General features: G+C 44.5%; 1 long non-coding RNA gene across 1 annotated transcript in view; it reads right to left on the reverse strand.

The window, feature by feature from the left end:
- Positions 1–18,114, reverse strand: part of LOC137546267 (uncharacterized) — a 46,106-nt gene extending 27,992 nt beyond the window's left edge. Inside the window, exon 1 of the long non-coding RNA XR_011026209.1 lies at positions 18,037–18,114. This is a non-coding gene — a long non-coding RNA (uncharacterized lncRNA). The remainder of the gene's footprint in view (positions 1–18,036) is intronic.
- Positions 18,115–18,990: the final 876 nt, after the last annotated feature.

Raw genomic sequence — 18,990 nt, forward strand, 5'->3', positions numbered from 1 at the left:
AGGTCATTCTCTGTTTTTACGAATGTTATCATTACTGCTATGCAAGTGAAGTGCATTATGTTGTGCTAAGTTGGTTTATACAACACTAGGTGGCAGTAAAGTCCACCACTTGCTTGCCCCAGCATCAGCAGAAATCAACTGCCTAACTGTTAACATTATGCTATACCTCATTTTATAGCTATACATAGGCCAGACTTCACCCCACAGCAACAGTCACCAATACAAAAAAGAGCGCCACTTATTAAAGGAAACCTGAAGCTTGAATTATATGGAGGCTGCCATATTTATTTCCTTTCAAGCAATACCAGTTGCCTGACAGCCCTGCTGATCTGTCTGTCTTTTAAGTGTCTTCAAGGCTGGTGAACAGTGGAGAGATCGTTTTTAACCAATTTTTTTGCGACATTCATCAAAACCTGCATTTGATTGCATGAAAAGTTTGTAAACTTCCACTAGGTCATAATTCTAGGTACACACCATACAATTTTCTGGCAGATTTACATGTCCAATCTGAATTTCGATTGATTTTTTGATTTCCTGATCATTTTTTAAATCATAGAAAAATCATTTTTTTCATAGAACTGAATGAAAATTGATTAAAAAAATGGTCGAAAAATGATAAAAAAAAGATCAGAAAATCGAAACATTGTTCATAATTCAGATCGGACATGTTGGAAATAATCGATCTGGCAGGTAAATCTGCCAGAAAATTGTATGGTGTGCACTGGCGTAGGGCCCGTGGTCGCAACGGTCGCCGTGGCGACCGGGCCCGGCTCCTGAAAAGGAGGTGGAGGGGCCCGGGCGCCTGGACCCCCCAGGTGTTGAAATCCCCGCAGTGACTGGCTCCCGGAGGCAGAGCAGGGCTACAAGAGATGGCTGCCGAAGCCCTGCACTGGAGACTATTTGTGTCTCCAGTACAGGGCTTCGTGCGCCATCTTCCCGTAGCCCTGCACTCTGCCTGTCAGGGAGAAACTGGCTGCAGGAGAGGATCGTCGCTGGAGGAGCTGCACGGGGGAGGCTGGCTGCACGTCGGGGATGGGAGCTCACGTCAGAGGCTGGCCAGGTGAGTGAATTTTTTTTTTATTTGTACAGGTTTTTTTTCTGGTGACTGCTCCTTACATATCATTTATTTTCTGGTGACTGCTCCCCACATAGCGTTTTTTTCTGGTGACTGCTCCCCACATAGCGTTTATTTTCTGGTGACTGCTCCCCACATAGCGTTTTTTTCCTGGTCACTGCTCCCCACATAGCGTTTATTTTCTGGTGACTGCTCCCCACATAGCGTTTATTTTCTGGTGAATGCTCCCACATAGCGATTATTTTCTGGTGACTGCTCCCCACATAGCGTTTTTTTCTGGTGACTGCTCCCCACATAGCGTTTATTTTCTGGTGACTGCTCCCCACATAGCGTTTTTTTTTCTGGTGACTGCTCCCCACATAGCGTTTTTTTTCTGGTGACTGCTCCCCACATAGCGTTTATTTTCTGGTGAATGCTCCCCACATAGCGTTTATTTTCTGGTGAATGCTCCCCACATAGCGATTATTTTCTGGTGACTGCTCCCCACATAGCATTTATTTTCTGGTGACTGCTCCCCACATAGCGTTTATTTTCTGGTGACTGCTCCCCACATAGCGTTTATTTTCTGGTGACTGCTCCCCACATAGCGTTTATTTTCTGGTGACTGCTCCCCACATAGCGTTTATTTTCTGGTGAATGCTCCCACATAGCGATTATTTTCTGGTGACTGCTCCCCACATAGTGTTTATTTTCTGGTGAATGCTCCCCACATAGCGTTTATTTTCCGGTGAATGCTCCCCACATAGCGTTTATTTTCTGGTGACTGCTCCCCACATTGCGTTTATTTTCTGGTGACTGCTCCCCACATAGCGTTTATTTTCTGGTTAATGCTCCCCACATAGCGATTATTTTCTGGTGACTGCTCCCCACAAAGCGTTTATTTTCTGGTGAATGCTCCCACATAGCGTTTATTTTCTGGTGAATGCTCCCACATTGCGTTTATTTTTCGGTGAATGCCCCCACATAGCATTTATTTTCTGGTGAATGCCCCCACATAGAGTTTATTTTCTGGCGAATGCTCCCACATAACGATTATTTTCTGGTGACTGCTCCCCACATAGCGATTATTTTCTGGTGAATGCTCCCCACATAGCGAATATTTTCTGGTGAATGCTCCCACATAACGATTATTATCTGGTGACTGCTCCCCACATAGCGATTATTTTCTGATGACTGCTCCCAACATAGCGATTATTTTCTGGTGAATGCTGCGCACATAACAATTATTATCGGGTGAATGCTGCGCACATAATGATTATTATCTGGTGAATGCTGCGCACATAACAATTATTTTCCTTCAGACTGGCATCTTGCTACTAATTGCCCTATTTCCTCTGGGTGCTGCGTATGTTTGCAAATTGAACGTGGCACCCATGCTGCTGGAAAGCTGAATTGATATAGCCATGCCATGCACATCTATAGGGATTCAGATATGTGTGTGCTACGGGTGATTTTGGGGGGTGGGGGGCTGGGGCTGTTGTTGCCGGGAGGGGGTGGGCCCACATCCAGATTCCGCATCGGGGCCCAGAGGTTTGTAGCTACGCCACTGATGGTGTGTACCTAGCAAAAATGATCATAGCAAAGGATGAAAGGTTAACAAAACAGAGCACTTGAGGTGTCTGATACAGTTGGTAAAAGATACACAGGTACAGTTAAACATTTTGCCTGCAAAACAAACTGTATAAATGTGGACTTGAACCAAGTACTACAAATGTGTCAACAAGCCAGATTCTTGGTTAGCAACCAAACATAGAAACCAGCAAACATTAAATCTAGTACATAAAATCCACACCCTATCAGGCAGAGTTACCTGTAATCCAAATAAGAGCCATAACACCTTTTATGACTACGTTTAAAAACTATATACTAGCCCAGATCCTGCAAACACACAAGATCTTACAGATTTTTTAAATTAAATCTCCATTGTTTACTAGAGTAGGCAACACAGCAACTCAATGATCCAATCACAGAGGAAGAGGTTCTGCACTCTATAAAAGACTTAAAGGACAACTGAAGTGAGAAGAACATGGAGACTGCCATATTTATTTCCTTTTAAACAATACCGGTTTCCTGGCAGCCCTGCTGGTTTATCTGGCTGCAGTATGTCTGATTAACACCAGTAACAAGCATGCAGCTAATCTTGTCAGAACTGACATAAATGTCAGAAACACCTCATATGCTGCATGCTTGTTCAGGGGCTATGACTAAAAGTATTAGAGGCAGAGGATTAGTAGGACAGTCAGGCAACTGGTATTTCTTAAAAGGAAACAAATATGGCAGCCTCCATATCCCTCTCGCTTCAGTTGTCCTTAAAAAAGGCCCCTGGCCCTGACGAGCTATATTCAATTTACTACAAAACAAATTACATCCTTGGTTTGTCATCTCACCAGGTTTTTAAACCATCTTCCGAATAATCTGTTAAAACATCCTGAATGTCTTGAGACACAAATATCGCTAATGCCTAAACCCAATAATGATAGCCGGAACCCCAAAGATTTCCAACCCATCTCACCATTGAGTACGCATTACATAATCATGACTAGTATCATGGCCTGGTGGTTTCATACCATACAGGTAGGCTACAGGTAACCTCAGATGTGATGATACTATAATTGCCCATGCTAAAAATCATAAACACCAACTACTCCTACAAGCCTTAGACATTGAACAAGGTGTTGCAAATTTTGGACAAAGTTAATGAGACCATGATCACTGAAAAATGAACGCCACTTTGAATGACTTGATATGCACCTTTAACAAGATTTGGGACCCTCAGGCCCAAGTACAATCTTCTCTGTGATGCCAACCTGTGTCATGCACACAAAGCTGATGTCCTTCTCCCACCCATCCTAACTGTATGAGTCATTTATATCATATATGTCTTTTGTGACAAACTCTGCATGCTACCTGCTTACTATGACTCTCTATGTTCTCTATTGTAGAGCTACATACTATATAGCATTATTTTGACCTACTGTTATGTCTATTTGACGCATATCATTTGATGATGTTATTTACACTGCCAATATGTGCAATGCAATGATTGTGCTATATGTAGTTTGTGACATGGTACTTAACCACTTGAGGACCGCCCCCAGCCGATGGGCGGCGGCAAAGTCCGGGCCCAAACGACCGCAATACGCCCATCGGCGGGGGCGGCTGCGGGAGTGGCTATGCGGCGATCGCGTCATTCGTGACGCGATCAGCCGCCGGGGACTGGCTCCGCCCACAGTTCGCTGTAACCCTCCGGCCGTTCGGAAGCGCCGGCGGTTACTAGCACCCGGATCGCCGCTACACGCATGTATAATAGGCTTTGTAATGTATACAAAGCCTATTATACTGGCTGCCTCCTGCCCTGGTGGTCCCAGTGTCCGAGGGACCACCAGGGCAGGCTGCAGCCACCCTAGTCTGCACCCAAGCACACTGATTTCCCCCCCCCCTGCCCCCTGATCGCCCACAGCACCCCTCAGACCCCCCCCCTGCCCACCCCCCAGACCACTGTTTGCACCCAGTCACCCCCCTATTCACCCATCAATCACTCCCTGTCACTATCTGTCAACGCTATTTTTTTTTAGTCCCTAATCTGCCCCCTACTCCCTCCTGATCACCCCCCCCCCACCCCTCAGATTCTCCGCAGACCCCCCCCCAGACCCTCCCTCCCCCGTGTACTGTATGCATCTATCCCCCCTGATCACCTGTCAATCACCCGTCAATCACCCATTAATCACCCCCTGTCACTGCTATCCATCAATCAGCCCCTAACCTGCCCCTTGCGGGCAATCTGATCACCCACCCACACCAATAGATCGCCCGCAGATCCGACATCAGATCACCTCCCAAGTGCAGTGTTTACATCTCTTCTCTCCTCTAAACACCCACTAATTACCCATCAATCACCCATCAATCACCCCCTATCACCACCTGTCACTGTTACCCATCAGATTAGACCCTAATCTGCCCCTTGCGGGCACCCAATCACCCGCCCACACGCTCAGATTGCCCTCAGACCCCCCCTTATCAATTCGCCAGTGCAATATTTACATCTGTTATTCCCTGTAATAACCCACTGATCACCTGTCAATCACCTATCAATCACCCATCAATCACCCCCTGTCACTGCCACCCATCAATCACCCCCTGTCACTGCCACCCATCAATCAGCCCCTAACCTGCCCCTTGCGGGCAATCTGATCACCCACCCACACCAATAGATCGCCCGCAGATCCGACATCAGATCACCTCCCAAGTGCAGTGTTTACATCTCTTCTCTCCTTTAAACACCCACTAATTACCCATCAATCACCCCCTATCACCACCTGTCACTGTTACCCATCAGATTAGACGCTAATCTGCCCCTTGCGGGCACCCAATCACCCGCCCACACGCTCAGATTGCCCTCAGACCCCCCCTTATCAATTCGCCAGTGCAATATTTACATCTGTTATTCCCTGTAATAACCCACTGATCACCTGTCAATCACCTATCAATCACCCCCTGTCACTGCCACCCATCAATCACCCCCTGTCACTGCCACCCATCAATCAGCCCCTAACCTGCCCCTTGCGGGCAATCTGATCACCCACCCACACCAATAGATCGCCCGCAGATCCGACATCAGATCACCTCCCAAGTGCAGTGTTTACATCTCTTCTCTCCTCTATACACCCACTGATTACCCATCAATCACCCCCTATCACCACCTGTCACTGTTACCTATCAGATTAGACCCTAATCTGCCCCTTGTGGGCACCCAATCACCCGCCCACACGCTCAGATTGCCCTCAGACCCCCCCTTATCAATTCGCCAGTGCAATATTTACATCTGTTATTCCCTGTAATAACCCACTGATCACCTGTCAATCACCTATCAATCACCCCCTGTCACTGCCACCCATCAATCACCCCCTGTCACTGCCACCCATCAATCAGCCCCTAACCTGCCCCTTGCGGGCAATCTGATCACCCACCCACACCAATAGATCGCCCGCAGATCCGACATCCGATCACCACCCAAGTGCAGTGTTTACATCTCTTCTCTCCTCTAAACACCCACTAATTACCCATCAATCACCCCCTATCACCACCTGTCACTGTTACCCATCAGATTAGGGGTGTCTTCTTTTTAAAATGGAGTCCCTTGTGGGGTTCCTATACCGCCCTGGCATTTTAGGGGCCCTAAACCGTGAGGAGTAGTCTAGAAAACAAATGCCTCAAAATGACCTGTGAATAGGACGTTGGGCCCCTTAGCGCACCTAGGCTGCAAAAAAGTGTCACACATGTGGTATCGCCATACTCAGGAGAAGTAGTATAATGTGTTTTGTGGTGTATTTTTACACATACCCATGCTGGGTGGGAGAAATCTCTCTGTAAATGGACAATTGTGTGTAAAAAAAAAATCAAAAATGTGTCATTTACAGAGATATTTCTCCCACCCAGCATGGTTATATGTAAACATACACCACAAAACACATTATACTACTTCTTCTGAGTACGGCGATACCACATGTGTGACACTTTTTTGCAGCCTAACTGTGCTAAGGGGCCCAAAGTCCAATGAGTACCTTTAGGATTTCACAGGTCATTTTGAGACATTTGGGTTCAAGACTACTCCTCACGGTTTAGGACCCCTAAAATATCAGGGCAGTATAGGAACCCCACAAGTGACCCCATTTTAGAAAGAAGACACCCCAAGGTATTCTGTTAGGTGTATGATGAGTTCATAGAAGATTTTATTTTTTGTCACAAGTTAGCGGAAATTGATATGTATTGTTTTTTTTTTCACAAAGTGTCATTTTCCGCTAACTTGTGACAAAAAAAAAATCTTCTATGAACTCACCATACTTCTAACAGAATACCTTGGGGTGTCTTCTTTCTAAAATGGGGTCACTTGTGGGGTTCCTATACTGCCCTGGCATTTTAGGGGCCCTAAACCGTGAGCAGTAGTCTAGAATCCAAATGCCTCAAAATGACCTGTGAATAGGACGTTAGGCCCCTTAGCGCACCTAGGTTGCAAAAAAGTGTCACACATGTGGTATCGCCGTACTCAGAAGAAGTATTATATTGTGTTTTGGGGTGTATTTTTACACATACCCATGCTGTGTGGGAGAAATCTCTCTGTAAATGGACAATTGTGTGTAAAAAAAATCAAACAATTGTCATTTACAGAGATATTTCTCCCACCCAGCATGGGTATGTGTAAAAATACACCCCAAAACACATTATACTACTTCTCCTGAGTACGGCGGTACCACATGTGTGGCACTTTTTTGCACCCTAAGTGCGCTAAGGGGCCCAAAATCCAATGAGTACCTTTAAGATTTCACAGGTCATTTTGCGACATTTGGTTTCAAGACTACTCCTCACGGTTTAGGGCCCCTAAAATGCCAGGGCAGTATAGGAACCCCACAAATGACCCCATTTTAGAAAGAAGACACCACAAGGTATTCCGTTAGGAGTATGGTGAGTTCATAGAAGATTTTATTTTTTGTCACAAGTTAGCGGAAAATGACACTTTGTGAAAAAAAACAATTAAAATCAATTTCCGCTAACTTGTGACAAAAAAAAAAAATCTTCTATGAACTCACCATCCTCCTAACGGAATACCTTGGGGTGTCTTCTTTCTAAAATGGGGTAATTTGTGGGGTTCCTATACTGTCCTGGCATTTTAGGGGCCCTAAACCGTGAGGAGTAGTCTTGAAACAAAATTTCTCAAAATGACCTGTGAAATCCTAAAGGTACTCATTGAACTTTGGGCCCCTTAGTGCAGTTAGGGTGCAAAAAAGTGCCACACATGTGGTATCGCCGTACTCAGGAGAAGTAGTATAATGTGTTTTGGGGTGTATTTTTCCACATACCCATGCTGAGTGGGAGAAATATCTCTATAAATAGACAATTGTGTGTAAAAAAATAAAACAATTGTCATTTACGGAGATATTTCTCCCACCCAGCATGGGTATGTGTAAAAATACACCCCAAAACACATTATACTACTTCTCCTGAGTACGGCAATACCACATGTGTGGCACTTTTTTGCAGCCTAACTGCGCTAAGGGGCCCAAAGTCCAATGAGCATCTTTAGGCTTTACAGGGGTGCTTACAATTAGGCACCCCCCAAAATGCCAGGACAGTGAACACACCCCACAAATGACCCCATTTTGGAAAGTAGACACTTCAAGGTATTCAGAGAGGAGCATAGTGAGTCCGTGGCAGATTTAATTTTTTTTTGTCGCAAGTTAGAAGAAATGGAAACTTTTTTTTTTTTTTTGTTGTCACAAAGTGTCATATTCCGCTAACTTGTGACAAAAAATAAAATCTTCTATGAACTCACCATGCCTCTCACTGAATACTTTGGGATGTTTTCTTTCCAAAATGGGGTCATTTGGGGGGTATTTGTGCTATCCTGGAATTTTAGCCCCTCATTAAACCTGACAGGTGCGCAGAAAAGTCAGAGATGCTTGAAAATGGGAAAATTCACTTTTGGCACCATAGTTTGTAAACGCTATAACTTTTACCCAATCCAATAAATATACACTGAATGTTTTTTTTTTTATCAAAGACATGTAGCAGAATAACTTTCGCGCTCAAATGTATAGGAAATTTTACTTTATTTGAAAAATGTCAGCACAGCAAGTTAAAAAAGTCATTTTTTTGCCAAAATTCATGTCTTTTTTGATGAATATAATAAAAACTAAAACTTGCAGCAGCAATCAAATAGCAGCAAAAGAAAGCTGTATTAGTGACAAGAAAAGGAGGTAAAATTCCTTTAGGTGGTAGGCTGTATGAGCGAGCAATAAACCGTGAAAGCTGCAGTGGTCTGAATGGAGAAAAAGGCTCTGGTCCTTAAGGGGCGAAAAGACTGTGGTCCTTAAGTGGTTAACAAAATAGTTATTGAAAATAAAATGAGCATATTTTTTTTTTTAGAAAACAATAACATTTGTTGTCCTATTTAGATACTGGTATAAGAGGATGTGGACAAGTCGCAGACCAAGCCCATATTGCTGGTGATCCTGCAACGATTCAATGGATTTGGAAAGGTTGTTTCCGTTTGGCTTCTTCAGTTATGGAGGTCTCTATACAACCTGACTCTTGGGTAGCCGTGTTCCACAAAAAAACCTCCCTTCCTTTCCAAAAATCCAGAACTCTCTTTTGGTTCAATTTTGCAATGCGGCCAGTGCCCTAATAGGCAAGCATTGGAAGGCCCTGTCCATTAACCTGCTGTGAGGCCTGGAAGATCTCCCGCCTTCCTTCAGTCTTTATGCACCAATCTAACACCACGCTATTCACCTAAGGCCAATCCAATGCGTGAACGGGAGCCAGAGTTACACTTATACGACTACGGATACCCCCAGGACTTCAGCATGCAAAGTATAAGGACTGAGGCCGGAAAGACAGAAGTAGAACCAGAACCACACTAACTAATACAGGTGTAGAGTACGAACGGTCTGGAACAGCAACAGGATCAGATAAGGCAAAGTAAAAATTCATAGAGCAAACTCATGTTCAGTAACAATCCGAGGTCATACACGGGAGCTTTGGAATATCGCAGTACACAGGGATTTGGCAAGATCAGGGTCAGAAACAATCTAATGCTGGCCCAGGCAGAAATCCAAAAGAGTAGCCAAGAGTCCATGCAATAGTCACAACAGAAGATCAACAGTAATCCAAACGCTCCTAGCAGCTAGTGTAACTAACGCTATCACGGACAATGAGTAAAGGCTCGTACACATATCAAATCGGGCGTGTGTACGATCGGTCGTTCAGCTGATAAGACTGGTTTTGACGGATCCGTTTAGCGGATTGTTCAAATCCAGTCTTATCAGCTGAACAACCGATCATACACACGCCCGATTTGACGTCCAAACGACCGGACGTTCAAACATCCAAATGACCGTTCGTTTGGAAAAATCTGACGTGTGTATGTACCTTATGAGTCAGGAGCAGCTTATATACCACAGTAAGCCAATCACATCAGACCATACCGCCCAACAGCCAACCAGAAACTAGTTCCTGCACATCATTCATGCATAGCAATATTGGTTTATATACTACAGTATAATTTGGCATTTCCGTACTTTACAACATTTCTTTAAAAAAAAATTTTGGGAAAAAAAAATGTTGTCCCATGTTGTCTTTGTACCATATGGGATGAAGTATGGTGTTTGAATGATTTGCAAAATATCACATTCTATGTTTATTTATATTTACAAAAGTCCCAATTTGTGGAAATAGTGTTGTGTCTGTATACAAAGCATTTGGTCAGAATGGGCATATTTTATATATTCCACTTCAACCATGATCTGTAAATACTGTATGACTTATGAATGAGCCTAGAGGTGTAAGAGCTTGCATTCAAAATCCAGTTAGTCACTAAAAGGTACCATGTTACAACATTTTTACTTTCTACCAAAGAAGATAATTAAAATAATACCTTATGTTAAAGTGACAATTACCCTGTTTTTCTCCTAAATAAATTAAATATGTGACTTTTCCCCTTAGGTACAGACGGCCACTTTCTTGTTTAAATTACACAACTGCAACAAATTACATTTCAGAGGTCTCATGATTTGAAAGAGTTCCTGGATTATTATACTCCTTACAACACAGGAAATGCCATGGCTTTAGTGGAATAACCAGGGTATTGTATGCTGGAATTACTGGAAGCAATTAATGACTTAAAACACATCCATTTAAGCTAGGCATCCATTTCATGTTACACTCCTTCTCCAAAACTGTAGCAAAAATACATTTTACGCAAAAAGTTACCATATAAAAATCATATCCGGTTCATATCTTTGGTGCCACTGGAAGCTTTGAGAAAACAATGCCAAAAGGAAAGTTAAAGGACCAGTATTGCGAACAATTGTAAAACTTAAATTATATACGCATAAAATGTACCTTGCTCCCAGAGTAGAATGCTGTATAATTTACTTTTTCCCCCTATGCTGCTGTCACTTACAATAGGTAATAAAATGCTAACAGATCTGACAGATTTTGGACTAGTCTAGTTCCTCCCAAGGGATTCTCGGTATTTCTTTTATTATTTACAAAAGCCATCTGTGATAAGGATCTGTACAAAGATGCCAGCTGGCCTTCCAACTTGTTTGCACGCTATTTTGGCAGATGGACTGAGCAACTGCAGTTCAGTAAGTGCTTTTGTAAATAAATAAATAAATAAATAAGAATCCTCCATGAGGAGATGGACTAGTACAAAACCTGAGAGATCTGTCAGGATTTCATGACCTATTGTAAGTAACTGCGACATAGGGAAAAAAGTAAATTATAGAGCATTTTACTCTAGGAGAAATGTACATTTCATATGTATGTATTTCAATGTTTACACAGTGTCGCAATAGTTGTCCTTTGACATGAAACTAACCTCAGGGAAATATTCTTGCAGCTTAGACACTGCTTTAGAAGTTACTGTATATTAGTATAATTGAAAATAAAGTCCATGCCAGTCACTTATCAACACCTTTTCCCATTATTTTATAGCTGGCCATGCCTCACTGGCGTGGTTTTACGTTGGTGATTATTATTTGCCTTGCAGTGAACTTATGGCAAATACCATGGGCTTGATTCACTAAACCATGATAACTCAAATATCACACCTTATCAAAGATATCACACCTTATCAAAGATCTCACACCTTATCAAAGTTAACATGCCTTATCAAAGTTGCATAGCGAAAAAGGTAACCTTAAGGAGCCCATACACCTACCGATTTTCCCGCCGATATACAGCCAATTCAATCACTGTGATCGAATCGGCTGTGAAATCGTTGCGCAAACGCTGACTGAACGATTTCAATCGATCGTTCCTGTTGATTCCCGTCGTTCCTGTCCGTGCGGAAGATTTCACTCGATCGCCGGTGGTTCGGGAGTGCGACGATAGCAGCGCTCGAGTGCCCGACGACCGACGCTAGCGGCAATACATTACCTGATCTGGCCGGCGCAAGTCCCCGCTGTCACCGCTGCTTCTGCTCCGCTGGGCTCCGAATCCGGCAGGCTTTACTTCTTCCTGTCCCAGCAGGAAGTTTAAACAGTAGAGCGCCCTCTACTGTTTAAACTTCCCCGGACAGGAAGTAAAGTGAAGCTGGAGCCTAGAGCGGAAAAAAAGACAGCGGAGACCGGGGGACTCGCGCCGGCCAGATCAGGTAATGTTTGAGGGGGCCCGGGGGGCGGCGGCAGCTCCACAGATGGTGAATCAATTTCATGCTGAAATCGATCCACAATCTGTTTGCAGTAAAGGCAGCCATACGATCCCTCTCTGATCAGATTCGATCAGAGAGGGATCTATCTGTTGGTCGATCTGATGGCAAATCGACCAGTGTATGACCACCTTAAGGTAGTCATGCATCTAGCGACGATGGGCAGATTAGACCAAGAGACAAATCTCTCTCTAATCGAATCTGATTAGAGAGAGATCTATTGGCTGCCCATACACCGAAGGCAGATTCCCAATCAATTTCAGGCTGAAATTGATCAGGATTCCAGTGCAAGAGATATTGTCCGCAGCATCCGATTGTCCCCTGCTGGCTCCGGGCACTTTCCGTTCTCCATACATGCGAGCCACATGGTTGCCTAGTAACGAGGCTGCGTGTACTAGGCAACCATGTGTATGGAGAGCGGAGGACAAGCGGAGACCGTGGACAGGTAATGCATCTTTTGGACTGGGCATCAGGGGGATATTTAACAGTAGGGGGGACAACGCAGGGGTTTTCGGGGCATTCGTCAATCGTCCTGAAGTTGCACGCCGTTACCCCTGCGCACCTGATCGAGCAAGTCAGCCCTACATCTTGCAGCATGTGCGATTGACTTATGTGACCAATTTTGCCCAAAAATTGGGCGCAATATCGGTCGGGCATGCACTTGGCAGGACCGATTTTCATCCAATTCAATTATATCGATCGGCAATGCTGCCAATATTCTATTATTGGGAGCTGGCTAATTATGATAAAATATATTGGTAATTTTACAGATATTCTATTACTGCTTTAGTTAACCTTCCTCTCGTACTAACTCTCCTTCTATATTTATTTATTGTATTTATAAAGTGCCAACATATTACGCAGCGCTGTACATTAGTTTAGGTTACAGACAATATTTAGGGGTGACATACAGCAAAATGACAATACCTGAATACAAGAAAGACCAGCACAGTATGAGTACATGGTAATGCTTAGTCAGTCACTGGATGGAGCATGGAGATTAGGCAAGTTAGGTTCACTCAGATGCATAGCATGGGTTCACAGTAATGGAGGTGCATGATCAGGTAGGACACAAAAGGAGGAGGACCCTGCCCAAAGGCTTACAATCTAGAGGGAGAGGTAAGGACACGAAAGGTAGGGGACCAGAATTCAGCTGTGGGTTTAGAGCACTTGTGAGGGGTAGTAGGCCAGAGTGAAAAGGTGAGTTTTGAGGGCCTTCTTGAGATGTTGAAGGAGGGGCTGCCCTAATAGGTGGAGGTAGGGAGTTCCATAGTGTTGGAGCAGCTCTTGAGAAGTCCTGGAGGCGTGCATGGGACTAGGTGATGCGGGGGGGGGGGGGGGGGCGGTTAGGCGAAGTTCATTGGAAGAGCGGAGTGAGCGGCTAGGTGTGCACCTCTGAGTAAGATCGGAAATGTAGGTTGGACAGGTTTTGTGGACATATTTGTAGGTCAGACACAGTATCTTGAATCTGATTCTGGACTGGATAGGAAGCCAGTGGAGGGATTCAAGGAGGGGATCCGCCGTGGTGGAGCGATGGGAGCAGTGGATAATTCTGGCTGCCGCATTCATGATGGACTGCAGTGGGGCTGTTTGGGTCATAGGGAGACCAGACAGAAGGGCATTGCAGTAGTCAAGGCGGGAAATTATGAGGGCATGGATGAGGAGTTTGGTGGTGGCAGAGGTCAGGAAAAGGCGATTCTTACAGATGTTACGAAGGTGGAAGTTGCAGGACTTTGTGAGGTTTTGGATATGGGGAGTGAAGGAGAGTGCAGAGTCCAGTGTGCCACCCAGACAGCGGGCTTGAGAGGTAGGGCAAATGGTAGTGTGGTTAACAGTGACATGCACATTTGGGAGGTTCATGGATGGCCAGGGTGGGAAGATCATGAATTCCATTTTGTCTAGATTTAGTTTCAGGAACCTAGCGGCCATCCAGGAGGAGATGGCTGATAGGCAGGAGGAGACCTTGTCCATGGTAGTGGTGGATATGTCAGGGGGTGCAGGGGCAAACGCAGGATTTTTAAGGGGGGGGTTCCTGAAAGGTCCAGAAGCACGTATGTCCCGAGTGCTTCCGAATACAGGTGGCTCCATACTGCCCATGCACAAAAGTGCGCTGGCGTATTACGGAGCTGCCTATCTTTGGAAGTACTCAAGGACACAAGTGTTTCTGAGGGCTTCTGGAAGCAGCAAATGTGAACGGGGTACAGCGCTGGAACAACTCCCCGAGAGAGGAACAGGAGATAGACTTAGTTTGGACAATTCAGTGGAATATGCTACATAGTTTCACATAGCGCAAGCGATACCCATATGATGCAGGGATATATGCATCTGCGGAAGATGGCAGCGCTATATAAATACTAAATAATAATATTTTGCCTCACCAGGATTGCACTTTTATTTAGCTTTCCTGTATGACAAGAAGACACAGCCAGCTCTAGGGGAAGAGGGAAACAAAGGTGAATGAAGGAGGCTGGTGCACACCAAGAGGGCTTCTGAGCGCTTTTCAAATCAACAGTGATTTGAAAAGCGCTTGGCTAATATTACCCTATGAGGGTGTTCCCACAGCAGCGTTGTGATTTTTTCAAAATCGCAGGTATACTGCATGTAGCATGTTTTTGAACAATTCATTCAGAAATCGCTCTGAAAATCACTTCACAAAATCACACTCACAAATTGCTAGCAATTGCTATTGTCATTTTGGCGTTGCACTAGCCCAGAGAGAGGAGTGGAGAAATTGAGAATAGCCTGAGATGGAGCAGAGAACTTATCTGTATTGAAGTCCCACATCACACAGGCTACTTGCCTGTAATCGGACTCCTGTCCCTGTCAGTCTCTCACACAAGTCAGAAAGAAGCCCTCCTGGAGTCTAGGGACTGTCAAAAACTTTTCAGCTTGTTAAACACCTTACCCACACATGCAGTCATTATAACAATGGGGAGAGACCAGCCAGATGTTTGCCCACAGACCCTGAGTCCAGGCAAGCTCTGCATCATGCTGTGCATATTTACCAGCTTGCCTGCACTCTAATTTCATCATGTCTGACACTTCTGTGCTGTGGAGAGTCCAGGACTCCATAATCAACATTCTCTCACTGCAGGCTGCATCTTCTTGTGAGGGAAGCTGGGCTGCCTCTCTCATTCTATTAGCTGGAGGGAGGCACTAGAAGTAAGAAGGGAGGGAGAATGAGGCTGTTTATATTATGCGGGCTTCCCTGGCTGAATACACAGCTCAGTGCAGGGGGGAGGTTCCAGACACCCGGAATAGCCCCCTCAGTTCGCCAGTGGGGTGTGGAGGTAGATCTGAGTGTCCTCTGCATACAGATGATAGTTAAAACCCATGGAGGAGATAACCTTGCCATTGGAGGATGTGTGAACAGTAGGGGGCCAAGGACTGAGCCTTGGGGGACTCTCACCGAGAGGTGGTTGGGGGTGGATGAGGACTCATTGAAGGCGGTCGTGAAGGAGCGGTTGGAGAGGTAGGATGAAAGCCAGGTCAGGGCGAGATCATGAATGCCCATGGACTGGAGGGACTGGAGGAGTAGGGGATGATTTACTGTGTCAAAAGCTGCTGAAAGGTCAAGGAGGAGGAGAATGGAGTATTTACCTTCAGCTTTAGCTAAGGCAAGGTCATTGACCACTTTGGTGAGAGCACTTTCGGTTGAGTGGGCAGGCCAAAATCCAGATTGCAGTAGGTCTAGCAGTGAGTTGGCATTGAGGTACTGGGTCAGGCATTTGTGAACCAGACGTACAAGGAGTTTTTAGGCAAAGGGGAGGAGGGAGATAGGGCGGTAGTTGGAGGGTAGCGAGGGGTCGAGGGAGGGTTTCTTGAGCAGGGGTAGTACAGTGGCCTGCTTGAAGTCTGAGGGAAAGGTGCCTGTGGATAGGGAGAGGTTGAACAGGGTAGTGAGGACTGGGGCCAATTCCGTGATATGGGAAGTCTGCAGTAGGTGGTTGACTTCCTCGGTGGTAGTAGGAGTGAAGGATGTGAGGGGAGGATAGGGTGGAGTTGAAGATTGGAGATTGGATATTTCCTGACGGATGGAGACAATTTTGTTGGTGGTTAAGTCTAGTTTTCCTCCATTTCCGTTCAGTGGCGCTGACCTACTGCTATCTAAAGTGTACCAGAGCTGTAAAACTAAAAAAGATTTTATACATACCTGGGGCTTCCTCTAGCCCCATCCGCTCCGATCGCTCCCACGCTGCCGTTCTCCGCCCGCAGCTTCAGGAACTGGATCCCCGCACTTCCGTCAGTCAGCGCCAGTCTGGTTTAAGAGAAGTGCGCCCGCTACGTATCTCTCCAGCAGCTGCATAAGACTAACCCCGCCCCCCGCTTACCTACTCCTAACACTAATCAACACCTACAGAATCACATCCGATAACTTACCCCGATGCAGCTATCTCCACCAACCCTGCACTTCGGCTATATCAGGTTTTCTTAAGAGATACATCTAGAAAATGTTTTTAAAGGAGAGAGACTGCTCATTATATGTGTCCAAATATCGACAAATTTCTGTAATTTGGAAGACCTGGGGCAATGGAAATTTTAGAGATTACAATGTACCGTATTTGTCTTTATATCTTTATATCTGACTTTATATCAGATTTACTGAGTAAATATTTTTTCCTCTACTGTACAGGTGTCTGGTTAATCAGCTTTACTATTTTTACCAATATTTGTTGCCACCAATCTTAATTGAGCCTTCATGTATATGTACATGATTATGACTATTGTCCATTGTCCAGTCATATAAAGATTTAATATTTTATTTTTAAATATGGATGCAAAAATATAAAGTTAATAAACCAGTGGTTGCACAAGCACTTACAGTACAAGCAAATTTGTTTAATTAAAGGGGATCTTTCGCGAAAAAAGTAGAAGTTAGAAAATGTGACAGATGACAGGTTTTGGGCCAGTCCATCTTTTTAAGGGGGATTCTCAAGGCTTTCTTTGTTTTCAACAGCATTTCCTGAACAACAGTTTAACTGCCAAAATAGCAAGATACCAGCCAGCCTCCCTACTCACTTGCACACTATTATGTCAGTTAAATTTTGCAACTGTTGTTCAGGAAATGCTGTTGAAAACAAAGAAAGCCCTGAGAATCCCCCTTAAAAAGATGGACCGGCCCAAAACCTGTCATCTCTCACATTTTTTAACTGCCTACTTTTTTTGCGAAAGAACTCCTTTAAAGATAACCTGTAATCAAGGAATATGGATGTTCCGTTAGCATTTGATTATTAAATGAAGGTCACACTATAATAGTTTATCCAGTAGATGGCAGACATCTACAGTTTTTGCTTCCTTTGCTTATATTCGTGGCTCTTTCTGGACGTGAATAAAATGATTGTAGCTGTGTTGTTGCACTGTGACATCAAGGCTAAGAAAGGTTGGTGATATTTATTCTTTTCTTTACTAATGGTAAAACTGCCTGGACTGGAGTTCAGGAGACGCTTCTTTTACACTATAGGCTGAAAAACTGATGCATTTGAACTGATCAGTTTGTTCCATACAGGTCAAAAAGATAGTGTTGCTTCGCACTTACTACTGGATCAAACCTTAAGGGGAATGCTACAGCTGAAAAAAAGGAGGATAACGCCATCTGTAAATCTTCAAATAAAGCAGGAAGCTGGCACATCCAATATGTATATTTATTTGTTTTGTGTATAAAAATGGCAGGTGAATAACATGCATCAGGTAGCAGGGATGCACAAGCAGCATCCCGCCTGCCCCATCCTTCCCCACGGCTGCCACTGATTTTTACCTTGTGAGTCGGCGGCCAATTCCTCTAGGATAGTCCCTTGCATGCCGCACACAAGACCTCACTGAAGGGAGGAGAGCAGCTCCCGTAGCGATGCATATACAGGAAGTACTTACTTCCTATATATGCGCCGTTATCAGGGGAACTGCTCTGCTGTTCCTTCTTCACACTGCACATCAGTTGTCCATTCAGTTATAACTGACAGCAACTGAAATAGAGTTAAAGGACCCTAGGGCTAGTTTACACTGAATCAGTCGCTGTCATTTATAACTGAACGGAAAGTGATGTGCAGCCGAGGTGAAGAAAATGTTCATGTTTCCTACAGGTCAGTTCACATCTAGAATGAAAACCAGGGCTGTGGAGTCGGACAAAAATCCACCGACTCCGTCTCCTAAGTTTAGGATTCCACCGACTCCTCAACCCCGACTCCTCTAATTTGCATATTACAATCTTGTTGATTGAAAGTATGTAACATAAAATGCATCTCTTAACTACCAACGCTTAGGAATTTTAAAAGACGCCTGAAGTGAGAGGGATATGGAGGCTGCCATATTTATTCCCTTTTAAACAATACCAGTTACCTAGCTATTTGGCGGATCTTCTGCCTCTAATACTTTTAGTCATAGACTAAAACTAGTCCTTGATAAGGGTACTTGTAGAAGACAGGAACAAAGAACATCTATCAGGCCCTAGGCAATGTGACTGTGGGTACATGTAAGACTGAAGTGCAGGTACTCTGCAGGGGAATGAGGGGATTCTTCCTCCACATTCTTTATGCACAATCTGAACCATGTTTATGGGTGATAGACAACACCTCTGTGTTCAATGTGCACAACATTCTCAGTGGATTCCCTGCAGCTCTGTGGGGAGTGCATATGTAGAGTATAGTACTACTGTGTAACAAAGTAAATCTGAGACAGATGAAATTAAAGTTTTATACATACCTGGGGCTTCCTC

This window comes from Hyperolius riggenbachi, chromosome 2, assembly GCF_040937935.1.
Source record: "Hyperolius riggenbachi isolate aHypRig1 chromosome 2, aHypRig1.pri, whole genome shotgun sequence".
In the NCBI taxonomy this organism is placed as follows: Eukaryota; Metazoa; Chordata; class Amphibia; order Anura; family Hyperoliidae; genus Hyperolius; species Hyperolius riggenbachi.